The sequence below is a fragment of the Lissotriton helveticus genome, chromosome 10 (genome assembly GCF_964261635.1).
Source record: "Lissotriton helveticus chromosome 10, aLisHel1.1, whole genome shotgun sequence".
NCBI lineage: Eukaryota > Metazoa > Chordata > Amphibia > Caudata > Salamandridae > Lissotriton > Lissotriton helveticus.
Window position 1 is genome coordinate 843776362 of NC_136071.1, and position 23266 is coordinate 843799627.

Sequence of the window (23266 nt, forward strand, 5' to 3'; positions counted from 1 at the left end):
GGTCCTTCTATGATGGGTCTTATTCATCGAGTTTCGCTTGGCCCCCCGGTTGCTCCGGTTGGGGTTGTCTGCCTTGGTGGGGCCTTCCTTGAGTTGTGTTTTCGGTCTAGTTGGCTGGTGGTGTTTCCCCCCTGTCTGTCCTTTGCAGCTCCTCCCCTTCCTGTTGGTCTCTGTTCCTCTGGCCCTTCCTTGGTTCTTTTTGCCCCGGGCCCTTCCCGCTCTATCTTCTGGTGCAGCTGGGTACCTCCTTCCCGAGTGTTAGCGACATTTGCCTTTCTGGGAGCATGCTTGGGTTCCCGATCTGTACTGGGTCGGTGGGTTTCCCAGTGGGCGGTTTTCCTGTCTGGTTGCCATTCCTTGGCTTCTCTGGGGTTTTCCCCTGCCTTGCTGGGGCTTGTTTGTTACCATTCTGGTGGGTGTGTCCCCTGCCTTGTGCTCCGGGGTGTTTGCGCGGTTCGCCCCTGTTGGCTTTTGGCACTTTGGTGCTGTCCTTGCCTTGGCCGTTCTAGCCCTGTATGCTTATATTGTCAGGAGCTCCTATTCAGTGTTTTGTGGCTCGAGCCTCTTTAGTGACTGGTTGGGGGTTCTCCTGGGACCGTCTGGTACTGTCTGCTTCCTTTGGGTCCCCGCTGTTGGCTCTTCGGCCTTCTCGTCTGGGCTCCCGGCTTTGCGCTTTCCTGGGGTCCTTTTTCTTCCAGGGATTCTGGGCTTGTTTGGCCTGGCCAGGGTTTTTGTCCTGTTGGTGGTGCTCACCTGGGTGCACCTCCTTTGGCATCTGCTTCTGCGGTGGTTGACTTGGGCCTTGTTGCTCATTGGTCCTTGTTTTGCCTATGGGGGCGCTGGTTTTGTGTCCTGCCCCTGTTTTCTTTTTCCCTTGCTGATTTTTATTTCTGGCTGTGCTGTTAGGTGTCCGGGGGTGCTGGGACTTCCGGTTCTCACCTTCCTGGCAGGGCACTGCACTTCCGGTGTGGATTGTGTCCTCGTTTTTTGTCCCTGGTTTTGGGGTCCCGGGACCTGTTGGCTCTGGTGGCTCCCTGGGAGTCTTTAGGTGGCTCGGCTCATTTTCGCCCTGCCCTTCTCGCCTTTGGTATGTTTCTGCCTGTGGCTTTTTTCTCCCTGTGCTCTCCTGTTCCAGTCGGTTCTTCGTTGTCAGGCTGGCAGGTCCTGGTTGTTGGCTGGATGTCTGTATGGCCCCTGGGTGCTCGCTTTGGCGGCCCGCTTCCTTCTTGTGGTACATTTCTGGGAGGGTTTGCTTGATGCCTGTGTGGGCGGTCTCGGGCCGCTGCGCCGCATCTCCCTTCCTTCTGGACGTGGGCGGACCTGTGGGTTTTCCGCTTTTCGCTGTTGACCGGTTGGGTTCCCTCCAGTCTCTTCGGTGTCGTTTCCGGCGCCTTCTTGGGTCCATTTTGCCTTCTGCTTACCTGGGGTCTCTCCTTGGGGTCGTGGTCTATTCCGGGGGGTCCTTTGTGTGATGGAGGTTTATCCCCCTTCTGGTTTTTTTCTGCACCCCTTTCCGTTCGTGCAGCTCTTGCCAGTCTGTTGGATTACGTCTGATGCCCTGTTCCTCTGGTTCGGCTCTCTCACGGGTGGTGGTCACCCTTGCGGTGTTGCTGTGTTTGTCGGACTGTGTCTCTCTTTCTGCTGTGGCTTTCTTGTAGGGTCACTGTGGTGGGGATGCCCTCTGTTCGTTCGGTTTCTCTCTCTGGACTTTTGCCCCCCTCTCGCTTTTGGGCTGTCCGTTGGGCAGTCCTGGTGTGTTTGGTCCGGCTGGCACTTTTCTGTTCCAGGCCCTGGTTTCTGTTTCCTTCGGCTCCGTGCGGTCTGGTCCCGTGCCTTTCTCTCTCCTCCATCGGCTTTTGCTTGGGGCGGTTTTCCTGACGGCACTTTGTGTCTCTGGGGTCTGGGTTTTCGGCTTCCCGGTGTCTTTCAGTCCCGGGCTGGTTCTTCCTGCTCGTGGTTGCTTCTTTCCTGGGTGGTCCTTCGACTCGGGCTGGTCTGTGGGATTTGCCCTCTTTCGTGAGCGTTCCCTTCTGGTCTGTTGATTTCTTGTGAGTTTCCATGAAGCGCTTGGCTTTGGTATTTGCTCACTTTGTTCATCATGTGGCGAGGAAGACTAACAAGGAAGTAATGCCCCGATTACTTACCGGTAATCTTCATTACTCCGAGTTAGTCTTCCGCACCACATGAGTTCCCATCCCTCCATCCCTCTTTGGCTATCGGCTTCATGTTTGGGCTTGGTAGTTTCAGGCTTTGGGGTTGGGCCGGCCCGCCTCTTATAGTGGTCATGGAGTGTATGGGTCGGCCATATTGGGAAGGGATGGGAGGCATGGGAGGCTGACTTTTTTGCTTTGGAGGGTTCTGGTGTGAAGCTGAAGCTCACTTTGTTAATCATGTGGCGAGGAAGAGTAACTCGGAGTAATGAAGATTACCAGTAAGTAATCGGGGCAATACTACTCCTTACTGCTAATTAGTTGGTAATTCACCTGAGTCATTGCTGTGTAACTTCAGATGTTCCTAAAATGTTCAAAGAAGAGCTTTTGTCTCTAATTGATTTTCTCCCTTTTACAGACTTTGAACAAAGCGTAATAGAATGATTTTGTATCTAGATAAGACAAATGTGGCAAGGCTTTGCAGGTTTCTAAGTGCTTAAGAAGAGTGTGCCTCACACCCAAAGGTAATGTATCTAGAGTAGCTGCTGGCAGGCTTGAAAGGAAAGACAACATCTGGCATGGTATACTCCACCATACGCCAACCGAAGCAGGCATACAGGATAAATGAAATAGAGAAAAAACATTTAAAGAAGCAAATTAGTTTCTCTCCACTTATGTGAAGGCAACTGTTAATATAAAATTGTAATACATCAAATACAAGCCTAAGACATGGCCTAAGTACTGAGGGGCAGATTTACAAGCCCCGTACGCCACATTTGCGCCGCCGTTGCGTCACTTTTGTGATGCAGCGGCGGCGCAAAGCCAGCGCCATGCTGCGTGGTATTTACAACGTGACTCATCTAGGGAGATGCATCATGTTGTAAAGCCCTGCGCCACATGTGGGCGTTCCGGCACGGGGTGGCGGGCGCTTTCCGGCGCAGGAACACCTCCTAAAAGTGGCTGAGTGAAATCTACAAGATTTCACTCAGTCACTTTTACGGCCATGCTGCGTCAAAACCCTTCGCCTGCTTGAAGCAGGCGTAAGGATTGATGCAGCATGTTAGGCATAGGGGCACCCTGAGCCTTGCTGGAGCTGCGTCACACTTGTGACGCAACTCCAGCAATACGTCAACTTTCTGGCATCAGATGCGTCACACATTTGTCTATTCTTGCCCCATTGTGCGCCACATTGTAAATGCGGCCCATCAATGGTGGCGCAAGAGGTGTCTGCCCTGACGCACAATAACTGGCGCATCCCTGCTGATATGCAGGGATGCGCCAGTTGTTGTAAATCTGCCCCTGAGTTACTTTCCAGAGAGTGTATGCCTTTTCTGAGTGTTCTGGCATGTCCAGGATCACTGTTCAGTGTCCCTGTAGTATTAGATGAATCTGGAGTAGGTTTTCCATCTTAGAGCTCAACTATAGGAAAGGGGGGGCCGCTCGGCCCCCACGAACGTATGGATGGGCCTGGCCCCCCCTTCTCCTGTACCCCCGGTGATGGGGCGTGCCCACCCCGGGGCGGGTTGCGCCGCGATGACACGACCTGGGGGCGCCCCATCACCGATTGGTCCTGGCCCCCCAGCTTTGACCCGGAAGCGGTGTAATGCTTCCAGGTCAAGGGAGGGGCCTAGTAAGTTAAAAGGCCTGGGGAGTGCGGGAGGCACCTCTTTGCACCCGCGCTCCCCAAGCCTTGCTCCTCGCCTCTGTCCTGGGGCGTAGTAATTTTATTTTGTTTTCTGTTTCAGGTTCCTGTCGTTGCTTGCGCCTGGTCAGCATCTGGGGGTAGCGCGGCTGACTACGGATCGGAGGGTTTCGGGTTTGACGGCTGGCTCGGTATCCTCTTATACAACGGCAGTGCCCAGGAACAAGAGGACTTTGTGATGAGCTTGAGGCGTCCTCTGTTAATAAGTAAGGCAGATTCGGGCCGATAAAGTGTCGGAGCAACAGCGAAGGCCGGGCGCTGGGTGCTGGGGGCCCCCGCGTTATCAGGTTCAGTTCCCTCTGTGGCCGACGCGGTATTGGAAGGGGTCGGCAGAATTGCTTGTAGACGGGCTTTGTTATCCAGGATTGACTGTGCCGGGTGCCTTGGTTTTGGTTGGCAACACATGTAGCCAGGGGGGGGCACTGCTTCAACTCAAAGCACAGGCGGTACCTGGGGTGAGTTACACAGTCCGATCCTCACGCGAAGCAAGCATTTAAAAAGACACGCTCGTGGTCTCAGCTAGGCGGCAATTTATGGCTTGTTAATAAACAGGCGAAGCAGGGTCGGCCCTGGTTAGTACCTGGATGGGAGACCAAATTTAAAAGAATACATATAATCCCTCCCAAACTACCAACGAGGTACTGTTTTAATGCTATAGTTTCACAAAAAGAATTTTAAGGCCTTTTTTGTCCAATTGGAAGCCTTATTTACCAGAGATCAGGGGGACTGTTTCGCGAATTGTGTTGTAATTCCTTTTGGGGGGGGTAGTTAAGTCTGCCATTGGGAATTTGGTTAGTACTCTTCAAATTGCTTGCCTGTGAAAAGTTTACTGGTGAGGCTCGAATATACAGAGCCCAAGTAAGGAACATTAATTGTGAATTTTTCATGGTATAGGGGATCATTGTCTGTTGTTCAGAATTTTTGCGTCTAACTTCCCTCTCATCGTAGGTCGGCATTCGTGGGCACAGCTGAACGGACCACCAGGGTTGCACACGGTGGACCTCAGGAACCGAGGACACGGGCAGGCCTGCATTTCACTGCTTCTGGCGGGCCGCCGGGCTAGAGTACGCTCGCCCAAGCACCCAGGCTAGCTGGTGTGTTGCGGTCACAGTTGCGTGGTGCTTACGGCCAGCCTGTGAGCCTCCAACTTTTGTGCAGGTACAAGGCACACAGTGCCCATAATTAACGTGTTGTGCAGTGTAGGTTATGATCCACTGTGAAGGAATGTCTGGTAGGCGGGGTGCAAGGGGTTCCCGAATGGAGCTCATGTTTCAGACCATGTTGCGCAGAATGTCAGTGATGGACAGGAAATTAGGGAAAGTGGATAAGTTGGGGAAGACCGTGGCGGAAATGGGTGAGAGGCTTGAGGCTCAAGCAGGACCATCAGGAAGACCTAAGTGAGTAGTAGTGCTCCCTAAACCAAGGGGTGAATTGGACCCATTACCAAAGCGTGTGAGGGCCAAGAGAACTTATGGTCGTCATCCTAAGCCATGTGGGGGAGGAGGGCCCCCTGGGACTGTCCCTGATTTGGTACCGATGGCACCTGTGGCTCCCGCACCAACCTTGCCATCCCTGATAGGTGTACCCAGGGACCTAGCCCCGCCAGTGGTCCCACCAGTATGCCCGGACGTACCCCCAGTGCCTTCCACGCCAGCACCCTTCCCGGTCAGTGAACCCCCTGGGGCTGGTCAGGTACCCCCTGAATTGGCAGCGCAAATAGCGGCTGTACTCCCATGGTTGGGGATTGGGGGGGTTTTACCCTCATCGACTGATCCCTCAGCGGAGGCGCAAAGACTGGTAGCTAAGATCATGTTGGCTAGGGGTGATGGTGGAGGGCCAGGCGCACCAATTTCTCCCCTAACAGGTTCTGCCAGCGATGCGGGGAGAGACAAGAGCTTAGAACCTACGCGAGTCACTGAGAGTGGTAAGGAGGTTGCTTTGCCGGTGTTGGGCGAAGGTGCTATACCCTCCCGGGGGGAGAACCTGGCTCAACATGTGTCAGAAGCAGTGAAAGAATTCATTTGGGCGGACAAATATGTGAACATATTCTCATTACTGATTGATAACAGGGAGGTGGAGTATGCTAGGTCACAAAAGGATTTTATGTTGCCTAGTGAATGGCGGTCTGAGTTGGCTAAATTCAGGGTGGAGGAGACACTGATTAATTGGATCAGAGCCTTTTCTGTATTTACGGCTGTTTCCGCTGAACGTTCACCCAACCTGCAGGCAGAAATGGCGTGTTACCAAAGTAGAATTGCAATGTTCAGCGAGAAGCATGGGGGGGACGGATGGAAGGAATATGACATTTCTTTTAGGAAATCTAGGGAGTTTAACCGCTCGTTAGCCTGGGATAAGGTAGACTCCATTTCTTGGCATGGCCAAATGTGGTTTTTGGTCCTTGTGTCGGTGGGCGAAGCATGGCACAAAACAGTTCTCAGGCCCCAAAAAAGAACTTTACACTATCAAGACTAACATCAACTGCACCACACGTTTTGTAGTATACATCATCAAATGTAATTGCGGCAAATACTATGTGGGCAGCACAATCCGCCCACTCAAAGACCGCATATCTGAACACATGAGAGGCATACACAAGCAAGATCCTAAATATCCTGTGGCATTGCATGCGGCTGCGTGCCATGCAAAGGATATTGACAAAAGGGTCACTTTCTTCGGAATTGATCATGTGCCATCCAGGCCACGAGGTGGCAACAGAGAGCTCAGGCTAAGACGCCTAGAAGCTACCTGGATTGTGCGTCTACGTGCAGTGGAGCATGGTCTTAATTTTGATCATGAGATGCAATATTTCTTGGGAGACTAGAATTGAAAAGGATACTTGATTATCCATGTTTGTGTCTAGATCTCCATGAACACACATGGCATTCTGAATCATGGGCATCCCAGACTGAACATTTCCTATCCCAAACACTATTCTCATGTATCCAGTGTTGCATTTAGAATCCGTGAATTATATTGTACTGTAATGTTGTTAAAGTCTGACTGTATTTATATATAATTTTTGTAACTATGTTATCCAACTTTTGATCAGGCTGCTTTGGTTTAAGTGAACTCTCCAACATGGAATATTTTCACCACAATCCCAATGTACTCACAGCAATGGTCAAACTATATACCACTGTTATACTCTAATGTTACCCACTACTTAGCGCATTTTTATCGCAACTAGATAATAACTGATAATCACTGCATGTCATTGACACAACAATTGTCCAATTCTATCACTGATAGATTACTTTCTCGAGCTAAACACTTGACAATCTCTTTAGCCAACGATCCGCTACTTCGTCTGTGTTTTATTCTTCACTTTCCTTTATCTTTCCTGACTACATTGGGGCAAGGAAGCCAATATCCGTGTAGCGGTTTAGTTTTATTTTAACATCACGCGTTCTAGTGGCCCGCATCTGGGTCCAGACGCAGGTTAGTATTTATCCACTTCCGGGTGACAGGTCACGTGTCCTGACCCGGAACACATCATCGCCGACGGCCGCACTGGAGCTAGTCGCGTGCAGTATCTCCCGTACTGGGTAAGTCACTTTGCAACCTAAGTGCGAAACCCATATTTTTATACTTCCAATGCCTTTATCGAGTAGTGATAGAAGAAAGACAAACGTAAATGACGTTTTGTCTTTGCCTATATTATACCACTGGATACCCTACTTACGGGAGTCTACTCGCCACAAGCACCCGCATCTGATACAGCGGGACTTTCTATCTGAAAACAACTTTGAGAGGTACATTTTTCTAAAAAAGAGAGGATTATGTATGGCCTCTCTCGCTTATCAACGTGAGGGCACCTTACCGCCACTTCACTAACGATGTGGGTGAATCCTGTTTTTGTATTTCCACAGCTAACACGATCCATCTCTTCCGCCGAGTCATCCCGTAACAGTTCATTTGTACTTTTTGCTCACTAAATCAAATCACCAGGACTTGAAACCGAGTGCCTGAGATTGGGTGAGATTACCTACTACACTCTTTCCCTTCACACAATACACTGCAATTTACTTTCCGGAGATATAGTAGTCAACCTCACCTTCACTTTTCTCCCTTTCTCCTTCTTTCCCCTGTCTCATTTTATTCGAATCACAAGTCCCCACCAAGGACTTCTAAACCCACCTGGTCCTGAGCCCGGCCGGGTCGGAAGTATCACCGGCTAAGCGGTGAGCGTTCCCTTTTTGATTTTCTTCTGGTTCTTTTATTACAATTATTTTTTCAGAGGTACGTCCCTTTAAACCCTGACCTATGTTATCTTTTTGTCCCGTCCTTTCACTTTTAGACCTTTCTGTTCCTTGTTCTTGAAGCACAGGTATGATACACACTACTTCTGGAATGCATGTATGGATACCTAGACACTTGCAGCGGCATGTTTTGCTCTTTTTCTACTTACGTAATGCTACCTTTCTAATTTTAGTGCAAGACACTCTATCTCCCGTAACTTTTCTCCTTTTTTTTGCTATTGTGCTCTCAGATCACGAGACGATCGCACCATTTCCTGTTTTACCCTAGTGGCACATTAGTGCACACTCCTTGGTTTCCACATTAGATGAATGATGTATTTTCACCTTGCCTGTGGTTGGTTTTAGGTATCACCCTCACCAAGTCATTACATGCAACCAATGTCTGACTCTTATATGAATAATTATATTGTAGTGTACTTTCCACAGTCATCTGTTTGTATCTTTCCCAGCCCTGATGAGTCGCTTATCACTGCAACGAAACACGTGTCGGCTGGCCATCTAAAGAAATTAAACGAAGATACCTGTCCTAAACAACAGTGTGGTTTCTCTGACAACTGTACTTGGACTTTACTCGTGTCTACCAGGGCACCGTTCATTTGTTGATATTGTTGTTGTGTGCAGTTGATACTCTGTTCTTGTTCTGTATAATGTACTGTTTTGTCAACAGTACGTCTTCGAGAGGTTATAGGGCTTATCCTCCCTCCAACTAGCACCACCACTTACTGTCACACCCTTTGAACTCATGCGTTATATTAGCTGAGCGCCAATTTTTTCCCTATATATAAAAAACCCTGTTCTTTCAGCCGATACTCGCCCAAGCCCCAACAGCCCTTTCGGCCAGCGCGAGGGGGGATTGTTTCAGTAAGACCAGAGGCAATGGAAGTGGAAAGGCATGTGTTGGGACTTTAACAGGCGCACATGCACCAGGGCAGCGGGCACCTGCAAATTCAGACATGCATGCAACATGTGCGGCCACTCATCCCACCCAGAGACAGCATGCCATTTCAAGGGGTAGCGATTCAGGCAACAGGGGGAAGAGGAAATAGGATTAGTGGGGGATGCCTACAAGTCGCACACTCACCCATCAATGTCCTGGCTATGATCCATTGGCTGAACAGGTACCCTGACCATGCCGCCGCAAGGATGTTGTAAGAAGGTTTCACACTTGGTTTTCGGATTCCAGCAGGGGGGTTACACCGGGACACCAGAATGTAGGAATCAGTTGTCAGTTAGACACAACCCTGGAGTGGTGGCGTCCTTTGAGGGCAAATACTATATGGATATGTGTATGCCCATGGGTTGCTCCGTGTCGTGCGCCTACTTTGAGACATTCAGTTCTTTTCTGGAATGGGTGATGAGACAAGTAACAGGGCACCAGCATGTGATGCATTACCTGGACGACTTCCTTTTGCTGGGGGCAGCGGGCTCTCAGGAGTGTGCATGGGCATTGCAGGAATTTTGCATGCTCATGCGGGCTTTTGAGGTCCCGCTGGCGCCGGGAAAAACAGTGGGTCCGTCTACATATTTGGAATTCTTGGGCATCAAACTGGACTCTGTGGATGGTTGTTTCAGGTTACCCGAGGAAAAGATTGTGAAATTCAGGACAGCCCTGCAGCAATGTTTAGCAAAAGAAAAGGTCACGTTGCAACAACTACAACAGACTGTTGGGCAGTTGAAGTTTGCATTAAGAGTGATACCTATGGCACGTCCATTTTCCCGCTCAATCGCGCAGGCCATGAGAGGATTGCGGGATAAACATCACCGCACCAGGCTGTCAGTTGAGGTGCGCCAGGACATGCAAATATAAATGGCATTCCTGGAGAATTTCTATGGCAGAGTGGTGTGGTGCGGCCCCCCACCTCGTCGGTGGAATTAGGTCTATGGACCGATGCTGCTGGCAGTGTGGGGTTTGGCGCCATACTCGGCAACAAATAGGTGGCACAAAGTTGGCCGGAGTGGTGGGAACACAGCGGTCTGACAGCAAACATTGGTTTTCTCGAGCTCTTCCCAATATGTGTCGCACTAACTGTCTGGCCTGAGCTGTTGTCCAACCAATAAGTGATATTCTGGTCAGACAACATGACGGTAGTCTAATGCATCAACCAACAGGTAGCGTGGTGTAAGTTTATACTCCGCCTCATAAAGGAGATTGTGTTAAGATGCTTGAAATTGAATGTGCAATTTAAGGCCAGACATGTACCAGGGGTCTTGAATAACGCGGCTGACGCCCTTTCTCGCTTTAAGATGCAGCTATTCAGGGAACACTTACCTGCGGCAGAAGCTTCTCCAGTACACTTCCCAGCAGCACTTTGGCAGATTAGTGCCCCCAAATACAGAACCTCGTGGCAGCTAGTTTAGCACCCAGGACCAGGACAGCTTATGAAGGGGCGTCCATGTCTTATTGCAATTTTTTGGGGCAAGCATGGGAAGTAAAGTGGGGCAAGGAAGTGCATTTTAACTCATACATGAACGCACTGCACGGAGACGGGCGCTCGGTGGCGACAGCTAGCAGACATAAAGCGGCCGTCTCTTTCTTTGCACAGTTGAAAGGTGTCAGGGACCACACAAACAGTTTCTTGATGCGCATAGCAATAAAGGGATGGCGACGCCTACAGGCAAGCCCCGCTGATTAAGGACGGCCAATAGGTTTTGAACGGTTGTCCCGGGTGTTGGATGCCTTATCTGACACATGTAGCTCCTCAGGGGAAGTACTCTTATTTAAAGCTGCATTTGCTTTGGCCTTCTATGGGGCATTGCCGGTAAGTGAACTGGTGGCCAAAAACAAACTGGACAGGTTGGGTGGGCTGCAGCGGGAGGACCTCACGTTAAGGAGTGATTCTATCTGGTTAACGATAAGGGAATCAAAAACTGATCAGGAGGCCAGGGGTGATAGCTTGGTACTACACCGGGCACCGAATAACCCGTGCTGCCCGGTGGCACATGTGGAGGCATACCTCAGGCAGCGGGTGACCGGGGCAATGGGGTCATTGTTAATGCACACGGATGGTACCCCATTGACCAGGTTTCAGTTCCAAAGAGTGTTAGCAATGGCAATCGCCAAGGCAGGTCTTGATCCCAAGGAGTTTGGGACACATTCTTTCCGAATAGGTGCGGCCACTGAGGCAACAGAGAGATGTTTGCATGCCACCAGTGTAAAGAGGATTGGGAGATGATCTTCCAACGCTTATAAGCGCTATGTGCGGCTGCACATGCTGTAAGTTCGGTCAAACCAACCTGACACCTGCCTTGTTGTCTGTTTCCTTTCAGTTTCTGGGACCTGTGACGCAGGGCGGAAACTGTTACCTCAACGAATACGATCAACAGCAACGTGGCAACATCAAGGCGACAGGAAGAGGAAGCATGTAGTATGGGTTGTTGGTCACTCTTATGTAAGACGCGCTAAGCCATTTTTCTTTGCAAGTGATTGTGTAATAAGGGCAGAGAACAGGGGTTGTCAGGTCTCATTTCATGGTAGGGGGGGCTCTGCCTATATCAACTGAGGGGCTTTATTTCAGACTTGCTTGACAGACTCACCCCGCCGCCCTCAATTGTCATCTTGCATCTTGGGGGAATGACTTAGTGACACTGGGCAGAAGGGTCCTACTAGAAGAGATTATCGCGGTGGCGGGTTGGCTGGCGAGGGTGCTACCGGGGTGCACCATAGTGTGGTCTCAGTTAATACCTAGTTTGCAGTGGAGAGGGGCGGAGTCAGTTAGGGCGTTGAATCACTCGGTAAAGAGAGTCAACAACAAGATGGAGAGACTGTTCAGGACACCACACGACCAGAGTATTCCGCATGGGTGCATTTGTGGGGATCACCTTTACTTACAGGATGGAGTCCATTTGACTGAGGCAGGCAATCACTTATTCACAAGGAACATACTAGCATGGTTAGAGGGTTTCGCGAGGTAGGTATGACCTTTCAGTGTAGGAGGTTGGCGGGGGCCAGATAGTTGGTCAACTATGCTGGCCTGTGGCGGTAAGGTCATAATCGGTGAGCAGCAATTTAAGGTCCTTAGGGGGCGGCACCATTCTCGAATGGGGTCACCCAGGGGGAGGGCCAATGGTCTCTCCTAGAACTTCAGGGGCAGGATATCCGCTTGGTTGGAAGGCTGCGGGGGAGGGAGTAACGCTTTCCTTGGGCAGATGGTCACCCCGCACATACACTATGACGTCTTAAAGTGGCGCGAGTGAAAGGGCCCTCCTCTTTTGGTTTAATGGAGTTCACGGAGCGTACGGGGTAACCAGGAGAGGTACGTCCTCTCCCGGTAACCGGGCCCTGTGGCGCATGCGCACTCATACGTGAGGGCGTAGCTGGTAATAAGGATCTGACACCGGTCAACGACCTTGCCGGAGGCCCAAAATTGTTAGGATGCAAAATTCATACGTAGGATGTTAGATTTGGTTAGGAACACGCTGTATTCATACCTGTCTACGTTGATGTAATCTAATGTCAGAATTTTGCATATTAATGATTGTGTAAATAATGTTTATTTTAACAATTTTAATTTGTTTTCATATTTTAATAAATACGGCCGGGGGGTCCCGAGACCCCCCGCCTTCCAAAGAAACTCTTCGCCTGCCTAAGTTACTAAATGTATTGTGGTGGTTGTGTTGCGGGGAGGGGGTGGTCGGTAGCCCCAGACCATATGGAAGTTTTTGAATCCAGGAAAGGTAGCGAAGGATTAAAGGAGCAGTCTGGGTGAACAACGAGGTCATAGATGTTGCAGTTGGCATGCAAGACAAATCCCAATTAGGAATGGTCCAAGATGCATGCACCAGCAGTTCATGAGAGGCTCAGAAAGCAATCAGTGAAGTAAAGCAATGGCACCGGACACTGCTGTGAAAGTGACCATGCTCGGTCAGATGCCATGAAACAACGCGCACACTCCAATAGTTGCAAACAATACGTGCAGAGCACAGTAAGATGTGATATTAGCAAAGTCATAGAGCCAGACACACATTGAGCACATCTTAGAAATGGGGATGTTGCAATTCTATTCAAGGTAAAAACTAGATTTTATCAGAGTTGACTTGGTTAAACTGATTAGATAGATGTAACCGTATATGAAAGTTCTCCTACCTGTCTATCATGAGAAAAACCCAGGGACAGAAAGCTACTTTGAGAAACGTTATCATCGGGAACTCTACTTCCGGTCTAAATACACCAGTCCAGTGTTCCAGCATGCCAAAAAGTGAAGCTGGAGCTGGTGAGGAGAACTTTCACTCATTTACCTCAGAGCGGGGCAGGCATCTGCAGGTAAGCACGGGACAAATGTCTCCTGAGTATGTACATGCATGCACTTGCGCGGAGGAGATATACTGCATGAATTCTTCAAGTCCTCATACAGTCTAACTACGTTAACCACGGTGCCCATCAGAGATAGCTGTCTATTTTTTTTTTTATTCCTCCAATTATTTATTTCCATGTCTTCAGCTCACCGTTGCTTCTTATATGGGGCGAAAAATGTATTTGTGGGCCTGTGTTGGAAGCTGAGACACTCTGGAGACCCAAGCAAGTGCAGGGTGAGCCTGATCCAGAGGGCTTCAGCAGAATGGCAAAAAGAGGCAGGTCAAGGTATCTTCACATAACCATAACAATGTGTTGCAATATCTGCTTTAGACCCTGGAACTCTAACATCCAGCCGGCCACTTAGGTTAATGTGGACCTTATAGACTCAGTTGATGTTTCTGCTGACTTGAAGGTCAATAAACTTGTGGATTCTTCAAAATAATTTTGGTGATGAGCGTCCTGTGGTCACAGATGGTCACCAAAACAGAATTTTGTAACCCTGCTTGTGTTCTGGATCTACGGGATACTGTAAGCGTCCTGCTTTACTAAATCTTTATTATTTATACCTTCTTTGGCTTGTTGTGAGACTATTTTAATTCGTGAAAGCAAACCTGTTCATGCAGTGGACATTTTAGAGGTTTCTGCTCTGAGACACTGCAGCGGGATTTTAAACTTGCATCTCCAGTGTGTGCTCTCACCAGAAGTTGTTTTCATCACTGCGAACTACAACTGTATTTTCACATCTTTTTTCCTTTGCAACGAATAGTCTCGTATGTGACTCCTCAGTTCAAGGGTCACATGTAATCTGATTGGTCATTGTGCGATTTCCATGCATTGTTTATACGCATAACACCTCATGTGACAGCATAGCAATGTCATTCACTTGAAGTACTGTGTGTTTTGCTCTGGATATCTGGAAACGTGTTGTTTTAAGCCTAAATTTGGATAGATTGCTTCACTGAGGTAACCGCTACAAATGTTACTACGTGTTATAACTATATCTTATGTTATGTTTTGACGATTTGTATAGCGCACCGATCACCCGAGAGGGCATCCAGGTGCTTGGACAGGTGTGGAGGTGTGTGGTCTCCAAGGTGCCTATACAAAGAGCCAGGTCTTCAGTTTCTCGCGGAACTCGAGATGTGACGAGGAGGCTCTGATGTGTTGAGGGAGATTGTTACATGTCTTGGATGCAATGTAGGAAAATGAACGACCTCCAGTTTTGCTTTTGTGGATACCGGGAGTGTGTGTAAGGCAGAGAGTAGGTGTCTGGTGAGTTAGTGCAAGTGTTTGTGGCTGTTCAGGTATTCTGGTCCTTTGTTGTGTAGGGCTCTGTATGGGTGCATGAGAAGTTTTAACTGACTGCGCTTGTGAATGAGGAGGCAGAGATGTTTCTTGAGGTGTGGTGTGATGTGGGTGCAGCATAGGAGGTTGAGTATGAGTCTTACAGCGGTGTTCTGAATAGACTGTGTAGAAGTTGTCTGGAGATTACTGCGTAGAGTGATGCTGTAGTTCAGCCTGCTGGTGATGATTGCTTGCATCTGGTGTTCTAAGGCAGCCATTTGAGGATCTTTCACAGAATGTCTAGGATGTGGAAGCAGGAGGTGCACAATGCATTGACTAGAGCCATCATGTTTAGTTTGTCATCAAGGATGATCCCTAGTTTTCTTGCGTGGACTGTGAGAGTTGGTTCTAACTCTGACAGCCACCAAATGGAGTCCCCAGGGTAGGTCTTATTGCCAAAGACCAGTACTTCTTTCTTGTTAGAGTTGAGCTTAAGGCAGTTTTTTCACATCCAGTCTGCTACCATGGTCATGCAGTTGGTGAAGTTAGTTCTAGTGATGGTGGTTGTCTTGCCCGTCAGGGAGAGGGTGAGTTGGGTGTCATCGGTGTTGGAGATGATGGTGATGACTTGTGATCGGATGATGTTGGCAAACAGTGTCATGCATATGTTAAAAAGCGTGGGGCTAAGGAACAATCCCTGTGGGACTCCACATATCAGTTTCTTGGCCTCTGGTGTAAAGGGTGGCAGCCTGACCCTTTGGGTTCTTCCCCTGAGGAAAAAAACAGATTCATTTGAGAACAGATCCTTGTATGCCAATCTCATGGAGTCACCTGATAAGGGTGATGTGGGAGACAGTGTCGAGAGTTTGAGCAGGATGAAGGGCACTGTTTCTCCTCAGTTCAGGATGGTTCAAATGTCGTCGGGGGCAGTGTTCAGTTCAGTTCAGTTCAGTAAATCTTTATTTCGAAGAATAAAAATTCCTCATAAAAGCACATTGCATTATAAAATTTCATTAAATTTCATTAAATTTCATTCCTGAACTTTTCATGTTAAAAACATCAATAGAGAAGAGAGGATATGATCCACACGGCAGGTATAGTTTTACAAAACAAATTCATTTCTTGTATTCCTCAATCTTACTGCTACTTTTAAAAAGCTTAAAATGGCACATAGGGTGTGGGGATCAGTGGCTTTCTGTAAAAACAACAATGCAGTTTTTGCTTGGCGGAATTTCTGTTTCTTAAAAATGTCTACCAAAAACAAACGTCTAGGGTTACTGTAAAATGGACATAAGAGTACAAAATGAAGGGTGTCCTGCGGAGACCTATTGTTGCAGCCGCAGGCACCCTTCTGCTCAATTGTTACGGTAAAACCAGCAGGGTAAGCTAAAATGTTTGGTAACCAATTGAGCCTAAAACGGCACATTAAAAACCGATCATTCTGACTATACAAAAGAAACAGATATGGTTCCATTCCCTCCCCATTTCTTACAAGGTCATAGGCTGCTAATGATTTCTTTGCCAGGCCGCAACTTCTTCTGTCAGAGACAAATTTTTCTAAAAGCAATTTTTTCACCTTCGGTTTACAGCTATTTACAATCGAGGAAGGATCATTAAAAAATTGGCACTGGTCAATACTCGTTAAAGATTTTTTCACATATTTCAACCAAGGGATTTGTAGAGCCTTGTCTCTTTGTAAACAGTCTGTAACTATTTCCCTGGTCAGGGTTGGTCCAAATTCTCATCCATGCCATGGTTGGCCTTAATTTGACAATGTCAGAGATATATGGCATCCCCAGTTCATTATGGACAATTTCGGCAGGGATGGTTTGCGGGATTTTTAAGATTCTTCGAAAGAATTTATCTCCAAGCTGTTGAAGTTGCTTACAGTCCCTGAAGCCCCATACCTCAGCACCATACAAGGCCTTTGCTGTACTGATTGAGCCATATAATGCCATTATCTGTTCTGGACGGTATACAACCTTTACCACGCAACTTTTACAACGACCTACCATTACCACGCATTTTTTACAACGCAGGATCCATTACAACGCATACCATTACAACGCATGTATTTACAACGCAGGTACCTTTACAACGCATACCATTACAACGTAAGTATTGGTAAGTATATCATTTTATTAAAAATATTATAAGTTTGGGTTTTTGGGTAAAGGGGTATTTTTAGGGTTCAGGGTCAATTTTGGGTTTTTGGGTAAAGGGGTATTTTTAGGGTTCAGGGTCAGTTTTGGGTTTTTGGGTAAAGGGATATTTTTAGGGTTCAGGGTCAGTTTTGGGTTTTTGGGTAAAGGGGTATTTTTAGGGTTCAGGGTCAGTTTTGGGTTTTTGGGTAAAGGGGTATTTTTAGGGTTTAGGGTCAGTTTTCAGTTTTTGGGTAAAGGGGTATTTTTAGGGTCAGTTTTCAGTTTTTGGGTAAAGGGGTATTTTTAGGGTTCAGGGTCAGTTTTCAGTTTTTGGGTAAAGGGATATTTTTAGGGTTTAGGGTCAGTTTTCAGTTTTTGGGTAAAGGGGTATTTTTAGGGTTCAGGGTCAGTTTTCAGTTTTTGGGTAAAGGGGTATTATTAGGGTTCAGGGTCCGTTTTCAGTTTTTGGGTAAAGGGGTATTTTTAGGGTTCAGGGTCAGTTTTCAGTTTTTGGGTAAAGGGGTATTTTTAGGGTTCAGGGTCAGTTTTCAGTTTTTGGGTAAAGGGGTATTTTTAGGGTACAGGGTCAGTTTTGGTTTTTTGGGTAAAGGGGTACAGGGTAAAAATTAAATATAATTAAATTTTAATTACATTAAATTAAATTGATTAAATTAAATTAAATTACATTAATTAAATTAAATTAAATTAAATTAAATTACATTAATTAAATTAAAATAAATTACATTATATTAATTTTAATTAAATTACATTTTAAAAAATATTATAAAAATATTATATACTTACCAATACTTACGTTGTAATGGTATGCGTTGTAAAGGTACCTGCGTTGTAAATACATGCGTTGTAATGGTATGCGTTGTAATGGATCCTGCGTTGTAAAAAATGTGTGGTAATGGTAGGCGTGGTAAAAGTATGCGTTGTAACGTCATACATCCGTTCTGGACACCAGCGTCCCAATCTACGGGCGAAGCTCGAGATGGCCCCATTTGACGAAACAAGCTTGGTGCAATGGGCCTCGAGCAGATGATTAAACTGCATGTCCCCGTCCATTAGCAGCCCTAGATAGGGGAAGGTCTTTACTTTGCCCAGGGTGTGTGACCCAATTTTGAACACGCTCCTATTGGTGGGTTTTTTACCGGCCACCATGACAAAGGATTTTGTTAGGTTGACAGACAGGTCCAAGTCCCCCATGAACTTAACAAATCCGTCCACCAGGAGTTGCAAAGCCCTTGGGGTCCTGGCCAGCAGGACCGCGTCATCCGCGTACAATAGTACTGGGACGTGACGCGGTCCTACTTTGGGAGAGTCAACTTCTAGGGCGATAAGGGCATTCACTAGGGCATTATTGTAAAGGGAGAAAAGAAAAGGGGCTAATATGCACCCTTGTCTTACTCCCCCTGAACATAAAAATTGATCAGTTCGCCCCCCCTCTGGGCTGAAACGGACCTTGGCCGTGGTGTTCCAGTGCAGCTCTTTCAGGATATTAATCAGGCCCTCTTCTATCCCTAGGTTATGCATCATGGACCATAGTTTAGACCTATTGACATTGTCAAAGGCCACGGCTAGGTCCATAAATGCCATGTAGACCGTGCCCCGCCTGCTTTCGTGTACTTAGCGTTAAAAGATACAAATTTAGGCACTGGTCACTTGTCGATCTGCCCTCCCTAAACCCATATTGTATTTCGGCCAAGATATGATGTTCCGCAGTCCACTCCATAAGCCTGTTTAAAATCACTCGCCCCAAAATTTTAGCAGAAACATCAATGAGCGAGATCGGCCTATAACACTTAGGATCATCCCTGGACCCTTTTTTGAATATGGGTACAATCAGTGCCGTGGACCAGGAGCGTGGGAGGCCAGATTTGATGGCTGAATTTAGGACCCTTGTTAAAATTGGTGCCCATAAGTCTATATTGCTTCTATATAGATCCGGTGGGGTGCCATCCGGACCAGGGGCCTTGTTTGGGGTCAACCCACTGATTGCATTTGTTATCTCCACTAGCGAGAGGGTTATTTTATTACTCAGTGTGCCCTGCCATTCGCCCTCCTGGATTGCTAGGTGTAACTTGTTGTATAGCCTTTGAAAGTGATTGACCCATTGCTCTGGGAGGATGTTACTACTAATCGCCGGGGCAGAATTCTCGTTAAAACAGGGCCGATTTGCAATTGTCCAGAATTCTGCAAAATCCCTGTTTTCTCCCGCCTCTCTCAGATCTGCCCACACTTCTGCTTGAAGCAGCTTCTTCCACTCTTTTACTTTGGTTCTGTAGTTTAGTCTGCAAGTGGCCACTTCTGTCTTATTCCTTGGTTTAACTTTAAGACAAGCTTTTAAATCCCTTAGTGCTTTGGAGCAGCTCTTGTCGAACCAATGTGGGTTCTTCTGCTCTTTCCTGGGGCCTTTGACTTCCAGCATTTTATCCACTATGCTTGTGAGGGTTGTGAAGGATTTCATTAATTCTGGACCTTCCTTTAGGGGGTCCAGACAGTCTTCTATCTCCTTTCTTTCATTTTGGACAAGAGATTTATAGAACTCATGAGAGTTTACCCTTGCCCACTTGAGTCGCCTACCCTGATCTGTTGGTTGAAGGCTAATTCCCCCCCCCCTTTGGATTTGCCCACCCCACAAGTATGTCTAATTTCCAAAACAAGAGGGTTATGGTCACTAAAGGTACTCCATTTAGTTTTGACCCTGGCAATTCTGTTTTTAGCAAAGGAGGATATTAATATATAGTCTATTATGGTAGAACTCCCTCTGCCTTTGAAGGTTGGAACGTATGTACCCTCTGCCTCTGGGACTATTAGGTCCATCGTGTGTGCTAATGAATGGGCTTCTATCATTGCGTTTAATTGTGTGCCCTCCTGGTTGTGTTCCCAATGGGGCCCCTCATTAAAGGGGCAGGTATCCCAATATAGGTGGTCCTGAAGCAGATCTGGGCAGAGGTGACAATTAAAGTCGCCCAATACTATTGTCATTGGTACCCCCCCCTTCTTCAGCTCAGCCTCATGTGTGAGTTTCTCATCTAGTTCACTGAGTGCAATATTTTTTCCACTTATGGGTCCAGGGTTGTAAAAATTGAAAAACTGTACCCTCAGCCCTCTACTCTGGAATATTGCGGTTTGCAGGGTATATGATGTCCAGGATGGTACAGTCCATTTACCTTCTAATGTTAGATCGACATAGAGGGCCAACCCTCCTATCGCTCTACCCATCCTACCTTTTTGTGCAGGCACAAAAAAGCACTTGTAGCCCTCTATTTGGTATGATGCCGCACTGACTGCCCATGTCTCCCGAAATGCCAGGATATGGAATCCCTGGATCTCATTCCTCCATTCAGGGTTATCAAAATTACCTGCTAAACCCGCTACATTCCATGTCAGAATGTTCACTTTTCGTGTCTGTGCTTCCCCGCTGTTCGTATCCCATAAGACAGGATTTGAATCAGTTAGCGTTACGTTGCAAGCCCTCGCTATTTCTGTTGTTTTATTGTTTAGATTTTTTGCCATGTTTTGAGTGACTTCGCTTTCCTCCGCTCCCTCCCCTCTAGCCAGTGTTACAATCTTTTCTTTCTTATCCTTCTCTGCTTCCCTTAGTCATTCATTTTCATCCATGGATTGTAAGGGGCTGTATCTATTTGTCCATTGGGGACCTCCCTGGTATGCTATAGTTTGCATGCCATACTCCATGGACCTAGGACCATGTCCATCTGTGAATCTGTTACTCCCCGCGAAATGAAAGTTTGGTTGGCGTGTCACCAATTTCCTGGGGTAAAAATATGCTAGAGGCATGGTCCTTATAGTGCTAGTGGTGTTTCTATTATCATTAGCTAATATATACTCCACAAGATTCGAGTCCCTGAAGTTGGCGATAATACAATTCCCCTCTATTTCTTTCTTTCTAGTTCCCACCCACTGCGCTCTCCTTAAATGTAGAATCTCCCCCCCTCTTCCTCCCTGTAAAGGTCTATGAATGTTTAGCCAGGTTGTAATCTTTTGTTTTAATTCTGTAAAAGTTTCTCTCTGCCCCTGTCCTAGCCCTGGGACCCCCGTGAAAATAACGACAAAAGGGCTTGCTTCCGGAGGTAGGTTTACACATGGGAGTGGGCCTTTAGCTCTAGCATTTTGCTCAGTAAAATGTTGTTGATTTTTTGCCTGATATGAGGTGCTGATGTTATCTGGCTGCCTTGGCCCTCCCGCACCCTGTCTTTGAGTGTTATTTCTGTCAGAGTTTCCATGTGTGTTAGTACTCCCGCCCCTGTCTGCAGTTGCCCCATCAGTCGCAGCATGCACCTGAGCAATGGTGCATTGATCATAGCTAACACAGTTATTGGATGGTACTGGTCGTTGGGCTGGGACGTTATTTGTTGAGATCCCCTTAACATTTTGTGTGGGTGTTGGGGATTCCCTTGCCTTACCCTGTCTTTGCAGTTCGCTAGCTATTTTATCAATCTTACTCACTAGGGGTTTGATTAGGCTGGTTATAAATGTCTCCAAGTGCTTTTGTAGCTCTAGAATTATAGGATCAAGCCACCTCGGGGGAATTGGGGCGGCTTTGGGTTCTATTATTAGGACTTCATCCTCTATGTCTTTAGACTTACTACACTTATTGATCTTTTTCTTAGCCCTTGTTTGTCTGGTTTTGTTTTGGCGTTTTTTAGAAGGTAGTTTAGGTGTTACGTTTGTGTCTATATTTATGGATGCTTGGTCCTCTGCTACTAATTGTGCACAGGGGATAGTGTCTAGTGAGTTTTCATGGCTCCCTTCAGGCGATATGTCAACTTGGGTTACATCCTCGGTTTGAGTTGGTGTCAATGGCAGGGAGGTTAGAGTCATTGATATGCGTCTCTCCGCGCGCTCAATATCCCCTGCGACCTTTCGTAACATTAAGTCAATGACCGTTGGAGTGGATTTGTGGGTGGGTGCATCACCAGTCCCTGGGTCGGGGTTTTTTGGTTTAAGAGGGGTTCCTGCTTTATTCTTTGTCAAGCGAGTTTTGGGTTTGGTCGCCATGGTTTTACAGGTTGCTATATCAGTGCTTTAATCCCTCTTCCTTTTTTGTATGGCACTGTTCGGAGCAGGGAAGTAAAAGCAATAGCAATGATCTGTCCGCTTTCCCCAATGGCAATTATTAGACTTCTGTGTCCTGTCTTTGTGATTTTTGCCAGACCCTCAAACTCTTTTTTGCACGTGGGCTTCTGAAATATGGGAATGGGCTGTTACAGTACCTTTCAGCAGAACCTCGAGAGGTGGCCCGTCCCGTCCCTGGTCGTCCCCGGACGGCCACAGACGGCCCGCCCTCTGCCCGGGCTCCGCCCGGCGCCGTCCGCGCGCGTCCCGCGGGGCGGGAGGCACCCCTCGCCCTTGTAGCGCCTCCGGGCGCAGGGATGGCGTCACAGGTCTTCCGCCGGCGGCCGGGGCAGCTGGGGGATGTGGTTCCTGCTGCGCCTGTGCCGACCGGAGTGTAGCCAGCAGCGGTTGCCCTCACGGCGCGGGAAGGTAGGGGAAATGTAGATTGTCCCAGCAGCTGTCAGGAAGCCGTTCCCCTCACGGCGCGTTTCTCGGCAAGAGCCCCACCAGGTCGCTCGCCGCCCCTCGCACTTGTAGCGCCTCCGGGCGCAGGGATGGCGTCACAGGTCTTCCGCCGGCGGCCGGGGCAGCTGGGGGATGTGGTTCCTGCTGCGCCTGTGCCGACCGGAGTGTAGCCAGCAGCCGTTGCCCTCACGGCGCAGGAAGGTAGGGGAAATGTAGATTGTCCCAGCAGATGTCAGGAAGCCGTTCCCCTCACGGCGCGTTTCTCGGCAAGAGCAAATGAATGTATCTGGATGCAGATACAAAGTTATCCCCTTTCACAGACCGAAGAGACCCACGCAGTGACCGTCTAGTTGGAACATCCTCTGTGTGAAAGCCTAAGAATACTTCCTCACACGCGGCTCTGTGTCGATCTCTGCGACCAGCAGCAGCTGTTCCGTCAGTCGGGGGCAGTGATTAGTGCTGTTTCAGAATTTTTTTTTTTTTTTATCCTGACTTAGTGTTGGTCCAGAAGATGGTGAAGCTCGCTGTGGGTTGTGAGTTGCTTGTTGATGGACTTCTCAATCACTTTGGCTGAAGATATTAGAAATATGAAGATATATGGTGGGCACAACCAAGCAGCATAAGGAATTACAGGGATTTGAACAGCTTTCAAGCATAAATATACAGATAGTCAAGACTAGGAGCACATGTTTTGCTTCTGCTTGAGTTTTTATTTTAATCTCTTATGTTAGTTTTTTAATTTAGCATGTTAGTTTGTTTTTCTAGTTATTTGTGTACAATGCTGTCCTTAGATGGTTGGACATGTCTTCAGTTGGCATTTCACAACCTCAGCAATTCTTATCTGAATCTGTGGAACCACTTTTATCTTGGAAACACTTATTCGA